The following is a 16,214-nucleotide window of genomic DNA, read 5'->3' on the forward strand; positions in this document are numbered from 1 at the left end:
TGATGCAATCAATCAGTATACCTCTACATTTATAATGACATGATGGTATTATTTGACAGAAATCCAAAACTGAATATGAGCCAAAAGGACTCCAATTAATTAGCATGAGATATGAGTCATGCTCATTCGATTTAGATTTCTGACTGTCTTCTTGCACTCATGTTGTTGGATTCTCCTGCCAGTTGCATAAAAGTTACTTTTATAGTAACTCTGCCATCCAATGGTAATTACCATGGTTACAGCAATACTGAGCAACCAATCAGAATCAAGGATTTCAGGGAAGCTCCCATTCTTGCAAAGTTACTGTAATATATTAACGTCTAAAATGCTGTTTAATATCTTCACCATGTTGTTTAAGCCGGCCATTCTATAATTGTTTAAACTTTTAAACAAGTTTTTTAACAATTCAAGCAAATGTTTTTTTTATAGAATTTAAACAATAGCTGTTAGAGTGACTGGCATAAACAATGTGCTTAAAATTTAAACAGCCTTTTGAGAGTGAGATATGAAATAAAATAAACAATGTAAGAAATATTTAAAAGTCAATTCAAACATGCTCCATATGATAAATGATTAACGTTACTACATGTATATGCTCCATGCTTGGGGCATGATTTTGATAGAAATGTGTAAGTGCTGAGTAATGCACAGAGGAAACCAATGAAAATAAACTTTTAGTCTTAATTGACCCATATGCATAACTTGCGGGGGTGTCGTGATCTAGTCGTTGCGACCCTTGTCTTTCAATAAGGACTCGGGTTTGAATTTAAGCCATGGCATGGTTTCCTTCAGCAAGAAATTGATCCACATTGTGCTGCACTCAACCCAGGTGAGGTGAATGGGTACCCAGCAGGATTAGTTGAATTGAATGTACTTGGCGCTAAGAGGCAACTCAAGCTAAAACCGAAGTAATAATAACAATGTGCATCGGAATAGATTATTTCTAGAAAGATGACACTAATTGTCTTTTATTGTCATTATTATTAATCACTCTCTAACTTGTGTATCGTTTGTCCAGGAGTTATCCTTTTCACCTTTCCATAGTAATTAAATTTGTTTGGCATTAACATTTTTTAACTAGTGAATGTGAAAAATGGTTCAGACGTTTGCCGGGAATGTGTTCGACCAACTTCAACAGTATATTTCCATTTACTTTGAAGTTGGTGTGACATGACGCAGTTGTGATTTCAAATTACATTATTCCCATTTCCTGGTCCCGATGAGTGACACTGCCATGAAATTAACACAAACAAAATATCCGACCCAATGGTGTAGACTATACTTTGTGGTTTTTGAAATTGAAGTTGGTGATATCGATTGCTCATCATTTAATTCCAAGATAACCAATGTGATTGGAATGGAATTATTTTAGATTTATGATGATTGTTTAAGAGATAGAGAACTTAAGATAAATAGGTTTGGTGAGAGGGATATATTTAGATATAGAGAGAGGAAGAGAGAAAATGAGTGCTTGTGTGTGTGTGTGTAAGAGAAATAGGGAGAGAGAGAGGGGGAGAGAGAAAGAAATGGAGAGGGAGGGGTTCTAATAGGGGGAAACAGAGATATAGATAATCATTAGGCAATTATAATTGATTAGGATGCTTATGTCAATTGCTTTATAGCATAAGTTGCAATATTTAAGGTGGTGAGAATTGATTTCAATAAACCATGGTTCCAAAGCCTTTGTTTACTATTAGACATTTTTGGTTTATGTCCTTGCTGAATTAAAAAGAAATTCATTTTCATTAAATTCTAGCCGTATTGCTTTCTAATCTTATGAAGTGGGCCTCAGAGCTGTGAGCACTGAAAGTGCTCTTTAATTCATTTGTCCGCTTCATTTGAATGCCAAGTCATGCTCTTATCGTTTTATTGGTTTGATTATTAGGAGATCGAGGGAAGGAGAATTGTAAAGGATTTTTTTGGTATCACAGCTCGCTAAGCCTTGATAATGGTCTGCAATTTTCAGTTGAAAAATTGCCAGTTTTTCAGAGATTGAATTTAAAGAAGAATCTTCAATTCAATTTCTATTTCAATTCCTTTCTACTTAAAAAACAAATGTAGTATAATACAATATAATGACATATTCAATACATATCAAGAATATTAATACCTAATACCTTGGTGATAAAATGATGTGTTTACAAGGAGAATTTGAGAAAAATTGAATGGTGAAAAATTTGAAAGAAATCAGACAAAATTAAATCTTTGTGATAAAATGATGTGTTTAAGAGGAGGAAATGAGAAATTAAAACAGAACAATGAAAATTTAAAAGAAATCAGCTTGAGATTACTAAGTTTGTACACCAAAAACAATTTACTCAAATTTGATTTTATATGCAATCAGATTAGCCCTAAAAGTAATAACATAAAAAGTTTTGTCTTGTAATGACAAAAATCTTGTCATGTTAATTTAAATTTTGACAAGAATCTAATGACTTTTTAAATGGAAATTCTTATATATTTTAAGTGCCTCTCTGACACTTGTCTCTTTCAATTTGAGTGTACTGTTTTTAGAATGTACATAAATCTCAAATTGGCCGTGTGGTTAGTGGATTTTGACAGGTAGTCGTGGAGATGTTCCTCATTTGTCATGTACTTTAATTGTCAGGGATTTGTGGTTTTCTCCTTAAGCACCATTCCCTGTGCTAATGCACAAAATATCAACTAGATAACATTTTTGCTTGTGTATGTCCTTTTAAAGATATATCGCACAGAATAAAACTTATGAAATTTTGCGCATTGGAGCAGACGGAGCAATACAGGCAGTTTTTACCTGAAAATTTAATAAATTATAATAATAATCGCTAGAGGGTATTCATTTGTCTCACAATCTACTATGGTCAACAAGGAAATTCGTGATCACTCTCGCAAAAAGTGTTCACTAGCTTTCTAGGAAATTCGTGATCACTCTCGCAAAATGTGTTCACTAGCTTACAAGTTCACGAGCTTTCGAGTGCCGCTGCAACTCTTTATCAAGTGACAAAAATTATCTGATACGGTAGTCAATTTATACCAATCCCCAGGACCGTACGCACGAACGCGGGAACAATAGGTGGGCACTGATCCGTTATGTGATTGGTCGGGCGTATATGCAAATAAGCCGGAGGTATATGCAAATACGCAGCGAGTCGGCAATAAGCAAATAAGACAAAATAATAATGATGAACTCAGTTACATGTATCATCTTATGACAAAATGTCCCTATGCGCTTTCAAAGGACTCGGAAATTATTACCCTGGCTTTAGTCCAGCAGCCTTTTACATTTCAAGCAATACATTCCTCCCAGGTACCCATTTGCTTTACCTGGGTTGAGTGCAGCACAATGTGGATGAATTTCTTGCTGAAGGAAATTACGCCATGGCTGGGATTCGAACCCACGACCCTCGTTTCGAATTCAGAAGACTCATCCACTGGGCCACACATTACCTGTATGAACAAAATGATTAATGTAATTGAACTTGTTAATAGGTCTCGCACTTGATACCATTAATTTAAAGGACAAGTCCACCCCAACAAAAAGTTGATTTGAATAAAGAGAAAAATCCAACGAGCATAACACCGAAAATTTCATCAAAATCGGATGTAAAATAAGAAAGTTATGACATATTAATTTTTTGCTTAATTTCACAAAACAGTTATATGCACATTCTGGTCGGTATGTAATTGAGGAGACTGATGACGTCATCCACTTGCTATTTCTTTTGTATTTCATTATATGAAATATTCTAATTTTCTCATTGTCAAGTGAAACAAAGATTAATTCCTCCCTAAACATGTGGAGTTAGCATTGTTTTAATACTATATGGTTCAGTCAGGTTGATCCTTATTGTCAAATCTGTAAAAAATGAAATATTGTATAATTCAGACAATGAAAAACAAAAGAAATAGTGAGTGAGGGACATCATTGACTCTCTCATTTGCATGTCACTGAGATGTGCTTGTTTATAATTGTTTCGTATAAAATAAGCAAAACTTTAGAATGTCATAACTTTCTTATTTTACATCCGATTTTGATGATATTTTCACCGTAATGCTAGTTTGATTTTTCTCTATCTATTTGAATCAACATTTTGTCCCCGAATCCACGAAGTGGCACACGCGATCGTTGATGCGCGAAATCACTTTTCTAGATAAAGGCGAATGAAGTTTTTTACATTTTCAACTGCCCATTGCTATATGATTGTGAAGTTTAACAGAATGAAGAATGCACAAACGAAGAGCCAGGTATCTACTGCTGCATTCCATGTTAAAAATGTATCAAATGAACATCAAATCTTGACATAGCAGTGATTCAAACACAAACATGACAAGTGTCGTTTTGTGGAAAATATTACTTCAGCATGCGTAGAAACAGCGTGCACCTGCATGCCAATACATGGATTTTTTACAAAGGATTTTGAGGCTAGTGTCGTTTTTTTCACTTTAATTATCTCATTAATTAGAGAAAATTGGGTTGTAAATTTCGGTGAAATGATAGACCACAGCTAGAGAATACTAAAACTGAAAGAAACTTAAAATTGACTTTTCATGTGATTTTGGGATGTTGTGCCACTTCGTGGAAAAAGTGACAATTTTTTCGGGGGTGGACTTGACCTTTAAACCACTCTCTGTATTAGGTCTCTGACTGTTTAGTATGAGATTTAGGAAGACTGCTGTAAAGTTGTCACACTAATATGCTTTTCACACTGCATTTCCTTAACCCCAGACTATCCTTAACCCCATACTATCTTTTTATCGATTCACACTGTCTTTTTTAACCCCATACTATTTGCTTAGCCGGGGTTAACGCCTTAACCCCAGACTATCACACAGCTCATGAATATTGATGATTTTACCATACAGAGCACGATTAATGTGCAATTTTGACTTCTGTGATTGGCTAATGCTTCACACAGCATCTCTTAGCACCACAATAAGCCGGCTAACCCTGCTTTTTTGCAGGGCCAGATAGTACCGTACTATTTACCGTGCAAGCCCATTTTTCTAAAACGTAGTGTGAAAACGGAGTGGGCTAAGTTTAACCCCAGGAAATTGGTGGGGCTAAGACCCCCCCTTAGCCCCACCAATTTCCCGCGGTTAAGGAAAAAAGGTGCAGTGTGAAAAGCATATCAGGCAACCTCGATCATATATTCAATGAGATTAACAACTAGTGATGTAAGTGTGTGAGTAATATGGTTTTGACTTAATGACTTGTCCCTGCCCTTGAGGTAGTTTATAAACATGCTATATAACTGCTGAAATCCTACCAGTATTAAGGGATGAAAAAATGATGATATATTACACCATTGATAATGCACAGTTATGGTAATATCTGCACTCTGCAGTGAAGGGGGATGTTTCACAAATCTTAATTGAGACTGACTGGAAATCATATCTCCAAAACAGTACCGTGAAATCAAGGTCCATTTTTTGGCATCACAGTGTTGAAACTTATTCCGATTGCTGTCAATATTAGTTAGCTAGTTGGTTCTTTTAATTAACTTTTTATACTTTGAAATTTTTCAAGTTTTTTTTAATGTAGGGCCTGTATAACCCTGATTTTGAATGTGAAGAATAATGACCAATAATAATAAATATAATGGCGAAGGTGTGATGATTATTTCTTCCCATTTGATACCCCGGGTACTGCTCAGGCGTGCGTAAAACCTAATTTAGTTTTCTAATGGAGGCGATAGTATTTACTATTCACCCTTGTGATTATGACCCTGTTCCCACTGCCGTGTGACGGTGCCCTTTCCATCAGGGTATTGATAAAGGCAATGGTATTTACTTATGCACCCTGTTGGCACCCCTCATCCCAAATATCACCATCCTCTCCCCCCCCCCCCCGAAGAGCTGTCGGGCATGAACTGAATTAACGATGAGAGAGTTTGGTGAGACCATCTCCATCATCATCATAGTTTCACATTTTGCTGCCTTTCAGCTTTGTGAGTATTGATCGGAGACAATTCTGCGGATCTATAGTGCTTTAGAAAGGTCACTCGTCTGCTCGAGTGGATACTGTCTTATCACCTCCCCCCCGTCCGCACTGGTTAATGGGGGCAAACGTGTTTGTTGAAAGTGGTCTGAATTTGCAGACTAACTAATCTGAATTGGTTTTGTGTACTGGAGCTTCTGCGATCCGTACAGTATGTTGAAACTTGCGCAGACCCACTTGTTGATTATGTGCCTACAGACTACTTTTCTTTCATTTGGACAAGCAAGAGATTCTAATGTTGTGATTTTGTGCCAAACCATAGAACAAATTACAGGTGTGTAGCCTATATACCCACCCCCTCTAACCAAACCGAGCAACCATTATCATTAAGCATAAACTTTTGGAATAATGGGGGAGGCCTTAACCCCCAAATAGTTTTAGACCATATCAGCCATTTTTTTATTTACGCATTATTACTCAAAGGTGGACGAGCACCAATGGTGGTTCTCCCTGAGCCAACCCATCAAAATCACTACAGTTCTGCCGAATAAAAGAAGCATTCCTGGTTTACTTGGTAGATAGTATGGGGGCCCAACATATGACCTCATTAATTCATAATTAGCCCCATTGACATTGTCTTTAATATGGTTGATTATGTGTGTATGATGTCATATGTTGGACCCCAATTGATTGATGCCGAGCTATGGTATAAAAACGCTGACATGCAAACAGTTTTTTGTGATGTCATCATTTCAGTGCTATACGTATAGTGTGGGGCAAAGAAAAAAAAACATTCGTCACTGTACTCTGTTTAGACATTACACGTTTGTTTGAAACGATGATAAAAGGTCATTGGTCTGGGGAATTTCAAATGGTTCAGAGGAGAGGAAATGCAATGATGTCATTTGTATCTCTAGATTTCCCCAGTGAAATTTTCTTCATGCATCTTTTCACCTGAGGATGAATGATGAAAACGGTGAAGTTCTGTCATCGTCCAGTCATAAATGCTTTTTGCTCTCTGTTTTCTTAACTTTCTGATTATGTGTCCAACTGTTCTCAAACTTTTCATTTCTTGAGGACCCCTCGGAAGACTAGCAGCACCATGATTGATGCTGCTGAGTAGGGCCATCCTTATGGCGCGCCATCTGTTTCATAAAGGCGATAAACTCAGTTTATCGCCGAAAAACCTAGTTTATCAATCGAAAAACCTAGTTTTTCAATTGAAAAACTAAGTTTTTCGCCGATAAACTTAGTTTTTCGCCGATAAACTAAGTTTATCACTTGAAAAACTAAGTTTATCAAGAAAAACTAAGTTTATCGCCGAAAAACTTAGTTTTTCAATTGAAAAACTAGGTTTTTTTGATAAACCTAGTTTATCAATTGAAAAACTAAGTTTATCGGCGAAAAACTAAGTTTTTCACCGATAAACTAAGTTTTTCAATGAAAAACTAAGTTTTTCAATGAAAAACTAGGTTTTTCAAGTGAAAAGCAGAGTTTCTTGAAAAACTTAGTTTTTCGACTGATAAACTGAGTTTTTCTAGATAAACTGAGTTTTTCAAGTGATAAACTTAGTTTATCGGCGAAAAACTAGGTTTTTCAAGTGATAAACTTAGTTTTTCAATTCTGATAAACTAAGTTTTTCGAATCTGATAAACTGAGTTTTTCTAAGAACGCCATTTGTCCCATAAAGGCGATAAACTAGGTTTTTCAAGTGATAAACTGAGTTTTTCTAAGAACGCCATTTGTCTCATAAAGGCGATAAACTAGGTTTTTCGCCGATAAACTAGGTTTTTCAATTTCGATAAACTAAGTTTTTCGAATTGAAAAACCTAGTTTATCGAAATCGAAAAACTAAGTTTATCGAATCGAAAAACCTAGTTTATCGCCGATAAACTTAGTTTTTCGCCGATAAACTAGGTTTTTCGATTTCGATAAACTAAGTTTTTCGAATTGAAAAACCTAGTTTATCGAAATTGAAAAACTCAGTTTATCGAATTTGTGAGCGGGCGCGCGCGCGCACGTACTGCATGCATTTACACGGCAAACAAAGCTGCCATTGCGATTATTACAAGAAACACAGTATTTTACCACTTTTACCACGTCTGAAGTTAGTTTTGGACGTCAAATTCATCAACGCCAACTGTACTGCTGGATAACTGAAACTAAAGCCAAGGTAAGTTCCAATTATATATTTTTTTATAATACAACGGCAGCCATGGTTGTCGGCTTTCATGGTGTTAACAAACCTGACACCCCAACCTGAGCAGCGGATACCGCTGATCCCTGCCCCGAATATCGGGGGAGAACAACGGAGAAGATGATGGTTCGATGCTTCCGTGCCGCTTGGTTGCTAACCCAGAGGCAGAGAGCCCACACCCGCGAAGCTGCCCGGCCGCGGTGTGGATTCTCCCTGCTGCCTGGGTACGATTACGATTCTGCTGCTTTGAGTATGATATTGATAGCTAAGTAAGAAGAACTTTTGTCCATGGTGACTCGATGCTAATGTTGTAACTTAGGCATGAGCGCGAGTGCCTGTTAAGTGTTACCATTGAGGTTATCCAGCACAGCAAGAAGAAAAAAGCACGGAAGATGTATTTCATTTTCAACACTGAAAGTATCATTGATTATACCCAGGCCCGGGAGCGCCGGCATGCTTCGCGGGCCGGCGCCCAGGAGCTCACCGTGTATTTACCCATACTCACAGGACAAGGGTAGATTATGTTCGCTATATCTATTAATCTAGCAAGATAAATTGTGAAAACAGAAATTATGCACTTACCACGATGGATGAAGGTCTATCGAGTGGTACATGTAGTATCCTGACATCGAGGCACGGACTGGAAGTTGGAACCTCAAAAAAACGAGAAGTTCTCCCAGTGAGTCCCAGGTCAGAGCTCACCGTGTATTTACCCATACTCACGGGACAGAATACCTCGTGATACATCTCCTAATTTTTTTCAAAATTCATAACAAAATGGCTGATCGAGACTGGGGTAGCAGGAGATAACTTTTCGTTTTTTTGAGATTCCAGTCTGTACCTCGATGTCAGGATACTGCCACACGATTGACCTGGCTTCATCCATATAATCATGGTAAGTGCATAATTTCTGTTTTCACAATTTTCTTTCCAAGTTATTGAGACCACAATCTACCCTAGTCCCATGTCTATGTTTAAATGCACTTTGGACTCCTGGGTCCAGGCCTGCTTCAGGCCAGCAGGCATGTGCAGCAGGCATGATTTTAGCTGTTTCGCTGTAGTTTTTCAGGCAAATTACACCATTATGTTTCATTCCTGACTTTCTGAGTCATGGTACTTTCCACCAAGAAAGTGAGTAAAGTATGAGATAAATAGGATCTATATATATATAACATACAAATGTGAAAATTTGGAACGGAAAGTGCACGAGTCAAGTGAAAGTTTTAACACATGTATTAAGTGCCCATTACAAGCGGCTAGGTTCAATGCTTGTATTTTCTGGTAGCCACTTTTGATGACAACAAAGGGCGATGAAATGTCCAGCTCCTACGTCACTCTCAATGGGACGGTTCGCCGATGAATATTCATTGGATCACGTGCATGGGTGTGTGTGTGTGTGTGTATACTATACCGAGTGTAAATAACGAGAGTTTTCAAATGGTGAGTGTGTATAAAACAACGTAGGGATAGGAGTTTATTTAACAGAGAATGAGTAGTATAGTGCAGAAAATAAAAGCGTACAATGAAGTTTTACAGAAGAGGAAATAATATAAATATATGGAGGACAGTGCAAGATGAGGTAAGGCAAGTACAGTGATGTTGTTTTTTCAAAAGTATTAGTAGAGGAAATAATACAAATATATTATTGAGGACAATGTAAGATGAGATAAGGCAAACTTGTGTGCAGTGAGGGTTTTTTCAAGAGGAGATAATACAAATATGGAGGACAATGTAAGATGAGATGATCAAGGGCTCAAGGCAAGTGTACAGTGAGAGCTCATCTTACATTGTCCTCTACAGTCTACATCATCATTATACATTATTTGATAAAACCTCAATGTACACGTGCCTCATCTTACATTGTCCTCTACATACCGGTATTTTTTTATCATCTCCTCTTTTGAAAAAACCTCACTGTACACTTACCACAGCTCATCTTACATTGTCCTCTTTTTATCTTATCCTAGTTATACATTCTTTGTTAAAACCTCACTGTACACTTAATTGCCTCATCTCATCTTACATTGTCCTCTAGATATATATTTGTATTATCTCCTCCTTTGAAAAAAAAACCTCATTGCAGACTTGCCTCATCTCATGTTACATTGTCCTCTATAATATATTTTTTCCCCATGATTTCCTCTACTACTAATACTTTTGAGAAAAAAAAATCACTGTACTTGCCTCACCTCATCTTGCATTGTCTTCCATATGTATTTATATTATTTCCTCCTCTGTAAAACTTCATTGTACACTTTAATTTTCTGCACTATACTACTCATTCTCTGTAAAATAAACTCCTGCGTTGTGTTATACACACACACACCATTTGAAAACTTTCTTTGTTTTTTACACTCGGTATTGTACACACACACGTGCACACGACCACAATCTAATGAATATTCATCGGCGAACCGTCCCATTGAGAGTGACTATTTGAATTAGTTGATATTTTTTATAGCAGATATTGTTTTAACCAAAAGTAAGGTTTTGTGAGAGAAAAGGATTTCCAAAATTAGGAAAAACAATTATTTCAGAAAAAGGATAAATTATGCACCTAGCATTAGAATGTTTTGTTTTTATATGTGGAAACTGCACAGATAGTGTGTGTGTGTGTATTTGAGTTTTCGTCAGACGTGTATCAATCAGATATGATTATTTACGTCTGGGACCGACCTTTAACATCACCATCCAAAAGACGTGACCAGGGCTCGAACCTCGAACCTCTGCATCAATTTGTAACTTCCTCACATAGCTTGGATTACAGGCGCACGCCACAACGCCCAGTTAGTGTGTGTGTGTGTGTGTATTTGAGTTTTGTCAGACGTGTATCAATCAGATATGATTATTTACGTCTGGGACCGACCTTTAACGTCACCATCCGAAAGACGTGACCAGGATTCGAACCTCGAACTTCTGCATCAAATTGTAACTTCCCCACGTAGCTTGGATTACAGGCGCACGCCACAACGCCCAGTTGAAATGCAAACATTAGTCTTCTTTCAGACGTTTAGATTTGTCTTTGGCAGAGTTAAATGCAACAAATATGCATCATTTTTTAACTGCTGCAGACACCTGTTCAGACATAGAAGATTATTTTTACCAACAATATTCAATTTATTTGTCAAGTCCATTTAATTCAGACTGTAGAGTCAAGTATGCATTACATGTAGGTTCATGATGATATAGAAAGTTATGTAAACTACAATTTCAGTGATATATTTATGGTCATGAAACTGAGGATGTTTTTTCCCTCTTTTTCTTTTAACCTCCTAGATTGAATAAACACAGTTACATTGGTTCTTCGGAGGCCAGCTCAGTTGATTGTTGTACTTATACAATCCCAAGAGGAATTTGCCATCCGTAATAGTTCCTTTTCGTCAACAAGCCACCTGACTTAACAAAGGTATGTTTTATAGGGGCATATGGGTCATATCTGCAAATTGTGCAAGGCTACAAAAAATACACAAAATGCACAGGGGTGAACAATTCTCAGTATTGACGTTATCATGATGAAGTTTACAGTTTTGTAGGAAATTGTCTTCATTGTTTATTTTTGTTCGTATACATAATTACAAATTTTTAGTGTTTTCTAAGTTTGTAGGAGCAGGATGGGGATGCACAACTGACATAGAATGTAATCATGATTATAATCAAAATTGAAACACTTAGTTTCTCAATATGAAAGAATATGTCATTGAAAAAAGAAATGTATTCTACTAAAATTGAAAAACTTAACTTGCCTTATCAAAATCTAAAAACTTGCTTTTCGATATAAAAAACACGTCTCTCATTTGTTTACTTGTTACTGTCGCAGCTTTAATGAAACTTCCATTTAAAAGTTGTAAACAACGGGTCTCCTGGAGGATACAAGCACTTGGGCTGGTACCAACCTACACCATGGACGAGAAGAGGTTTCATATTCAACAAGACGGATTTTCCATTTCTTTCATTAAAAGAAAGAGTACCGAATTCCAATGACTTGGGCAGTCCTTTAATCGATGAGGTAATACAGCTTCATAGATACAATAAATAATTTTTTATGCAGTTCATGCAGGTATATCAAAGTTCAACTCTTATTTTTGGTACATGTATTTCCAAATTCTTTAAAAGAAAGAAAGAACAATCGAATTGAATGAAAAATTAACTTTTTTTATATATATATTGTATCGTATCCGAACATCTACCCCCTGGGCATCCACCCCCCGGACATCCACCACCCGGACATCCACCCCCCGGACATCCACCCCCTTAGGACATCTACCCCCTAGGACATCTACCCCTGAACATTTACCCCCCGGACATCTACCCCCCGGACAATTACCCCCGGACATTTACCCCCCGGACATCTACCCCCGGACATTTACCCCCGGACATTTACCCCCCGGACATTTACCCCCCGGACATCTACCCCCCGGACATCTACCCCCTGGACATTTACCCCCCCCCCCCAGACATCTACTCACGGATATTTTGGATACGGGGGGTTCCAAAATTACGCATCATTTCATAAGTGCATGCAGACCCAAAATTGCACAAAAACGTAAATTTGTGTACAAATCCAATGCAAATAGAGTTTTTAGCCGAAATTCATAAATGTATAATTTTTCCATTTACTGATTGAAATCAATTAATTCCATCTTATTTATGGTCCAAATAAAGTCCCCGACAATTTCCATTGAAAAAACAATAAAAAACATAAAGTCCAAAAACAAAGAAATACATAAGAAATTTTGAAAACAGTTAAATACAGTGTACATGAAAAAATTAATGTGATTTTGAAATTTTTTGTTAGTACATTTGAACAGATTAATATAAAGTGTCTGTGTACCAAAAATTAGCATTTTAGGGGCATTATTTAGTTAATTAAAGCAAAATTCTGATTTCATGCATAAATTAGCATAATTAATTAGCAATGAGATTTTTCACAGAGTTTGATCCTGTAGTTTTGTATATTATGCCATTGGTAACGCGGGTGCCAAGTTTCGTCGCGATCAACGGCCGAGATCATAAGGAGGGGGGCTGAATCAGCCCCCCCCCCCACAGTCTTCTTAGGCATCGAAATAGCCCAGTCTATTTAGGTTTAATTCATGTGTAATATCTGTTTTATAAATCTTCCAAATGATACCAAGTATCGTTCAAGTGGGTTTAAAGGGGAAGTTCACGCTGACAAAAAGTTTATTGTTAAAACAGAAGAAAAAAATAATAAAAATATTGCCTAAGTTTTGAGGAAAATCCATCAAAGAATTAAAAAGTTATTTGAATTTCAATTATTTGAGTTGTAACGTCATATTCGGGCAGCATTTCTACATAATGAATTTTTTTTTCTATACCTTTTCTATATCAAAGGACCAATCATTTTACACCCAAACATGAAAAGAAAACACAAAATAACAAAAATATGTCCTCTGGAACCATTAAAAAATGAAATTCATGCATTTTATATTACATAACTTTATTTGGCAGCTGCTCGTGTGTGTGACGCCACAAATCCAAAGGCTAAGCTTAGAATTCTAATAAATTTTTTAATATTTAACAGATTTTCCTCAAACCTTCACCAATTTTTTTGTCTCACCTGCATAGCAGACTTGTTTTGTCCAAGTGAACTTTCATGTTAAGATTGAATGAGTTGCAATTATCTTAACTTTAATATATTTAAAAAAATTATTTGCTTCTAAATTGAAGACAAAGTGAAGATTGAAATGGTTTGATTTGTTTCAGTAGCAAAAGAGGTGCAGACTGCAGAGCTTCAAAATATTTGATATCGCTATAATATTGTCAGTACTCTATATCATTCTTATCATTCCAACTATTTTGAGGCCGCCTGAATCGCAAACCCTGTATGGCCAGTTTTTGTTTATGACAAACAATGATGAGGGATGGCTGAAAATCCCTCCAGGTAAGTTGGGGTTTATGTAATTGACATGGTAACCAAATATGAATTTAGTAATTTATAACAGGATGTATATTCCTGAAACAAAGTGCAATTGTTTGATAAATGTTAATTGAATTGGCCACTATTGTAATTTTAAGATTGTCCTTATTGTTAGCTTTACATAGACACCAAAACAGAGGATATTGTTCCCAACTGGAATTATGATATTACTATGCTATTGTCATATTCATCATCATAATAATGTATCTGGTAATGTAATGCTATCTAAGGGGATGGTCTGGGCTGAAAGTATGTGTAGCTTAATAAATAGAGTAGAATTCACTGAGCAAAATGCAGAAAATTTCATCAAAATCGGATAACAAATAACAAAGTTATTGAATTTTGAAGTTTAGCAATATTTTGTGAAAACAGTCGTCATGAATATTCATTAGGTGGGCTGATGATGTCACATCTCCACTTGTTCTTTTGTATTTTATTATATGAAATTAGGTTTATTCAATTTTTTTTCCTCCAAGAACTAGAAAAATTGGATTGTCAACTGAATAGTGCATTAAATATTTATTGCTGCAACTTATTTCATTATAAGGGGGACATTCAGACAAGTATGAAATAATGAAAAAAATATGATTTTATGTAATAACATAAGACAACAGAAAGTGGAGATGTGACATCATCAGCCCACCTAATGAATATTCATGACAACTTTTTTCACAAAATATTGCTAAACTTTAAACTTCAATAACTTTATTATTTGTTATCCGATTTTGATGAAATTTTCGGCATTTTGCTCAGTGAATTATACTCTATGTATTAAGATGTAAATATTTTCAGCCCAGACCATCCCTTTAAGTTTTGAACCAGGATTTGATTTTTGTGGGATATAATATACATGTATTTTATATACACCTCAGTTCAATATGTGTTACAATGTAACTGTACATCTGATTAAGTTTATCTTATTGTTACTTAATAAAACCACTTTACTCCAAAGAAGTATTTTGAATATTGGGTTATTTCACTATGAAGTATTCTTTATCCCGCTTAATATTCAACCTTTAATGAGAGATGTGGTAATGAGTTCCATGACATTTGCTCTGGCGACAATTGCTCCGCTGTAAATTCCACACACTATTCAGCTTCAACCCCTAAACCTACCATGAAACCCTATTGCAACCCTGACCCTCGAAGACAGAATTAATCCTGGGGCAATTATCGCAGGAGCAAATGTTGGGTCACCTGGTAATCAGATGGAAATGATTGGAGAGATGAAGATTAAATGGGGGGGGGGTGGTGGAGATGATGAAAGGTGGGATGGCCATGATGATGAGTGATGGAGTTAAGGGTGGGGACGACGAGTGGATGGAGATGATGAGAGGAGGAATGGGGATGATGCAAGGATGGATGGAGATGATGTGGGAGGGATGGAGATGATAAAGTTTAGAGATGAGTGGGTTACAAGAGACGAGCAGGGAGATGAGGTGGATGGAAACGATGTGGAAGGGTTGACATGAGGAGAGGTTAGAGATGAGAGGAAGGATTGAGATGAAAGCTGGAGATGTGAAAATGGTTGGAGATGAAAAGGGAGTGATCATCATCAACTTCATCAATATCATTGCCATCACCACACCATCATGATCATCATCACTATCATGACCATCATAATCACCATCATTATTAATATAATTACTTTCATTATCACCACCAAATAAATTATCATTGGCGTAATGAGCCAAAGATTTTGAGAGGGACAAGATATGGCAGATTGTGCCAGTATTTTTTTTTTTTAATTGTGAGCAAGCAAACTTTTCTATATTTTTATTACATAATTTTACGTTTTGATAGATTCTGACATAATACTGAAAATCTTCTCTCTTTTCTTTCTCTTATTATTTATGTTTTGTATTTTATTATCATTTTTTTCGGGGGAGGGGGGGGGGCTCTTTCCCCCAAGACCTCACCCCCACCATCATCACCAATTTCATCATCACTATCATCAAAATACCCGTCAACACCACTGGCTTCATCATCACCATCATCGACACCATTACTATCACTATCCTCATCATCACCACCCACCTCATCACCATCACCAGTCTATAATTATCCTCATCACCACATCTTGATCATCATCTTCACGATTATTTCATCTGTGATTTCATACATAGAAACTACATGTAGTACTAAGTATATGTCACATTATTTTT

General features: G+C 36.5%; 1 long non-coding RNA gene across 1 annotated transcript; it reads left to right on the forward strand.

Annotated features, from left to right (window-relative positions):
• Window positions 1–7,915: 7,915 nt before the first annotated feature.
• LOC129283550 (uncharacterized) lies at window positions 7,916–15,003 on the forward strand. Its single transcript, XR_010295849.1, has 3 exons — window positions 7,916–8,090; window positions 11,391–11,520; window positions 11,932–15,003. It is a non-coding gene; the product is annotated as an uncharacterized LOC129283550 (long non-coding RNA).
• The last annotated feature ends 1,211 nt before the right edge of the window (window positions 15,004–16,214 follow it).

This window comes from Lytechinus pictus, chromosome 15 (assembly GCF_037042905.1).
Source record: "Lytechinus pictus isolate F3 Inbred chromosome 15, Lp3.0, whole genome shotgun sequence".
In the NCBI taxonomy this organism is placed as follows: Eukaryota; Metazoa; Echinodermata; class Echinoidea; order Temnopleuroida; family Toxopneustidae; genus Lytechinus; species Lytechinus pictus.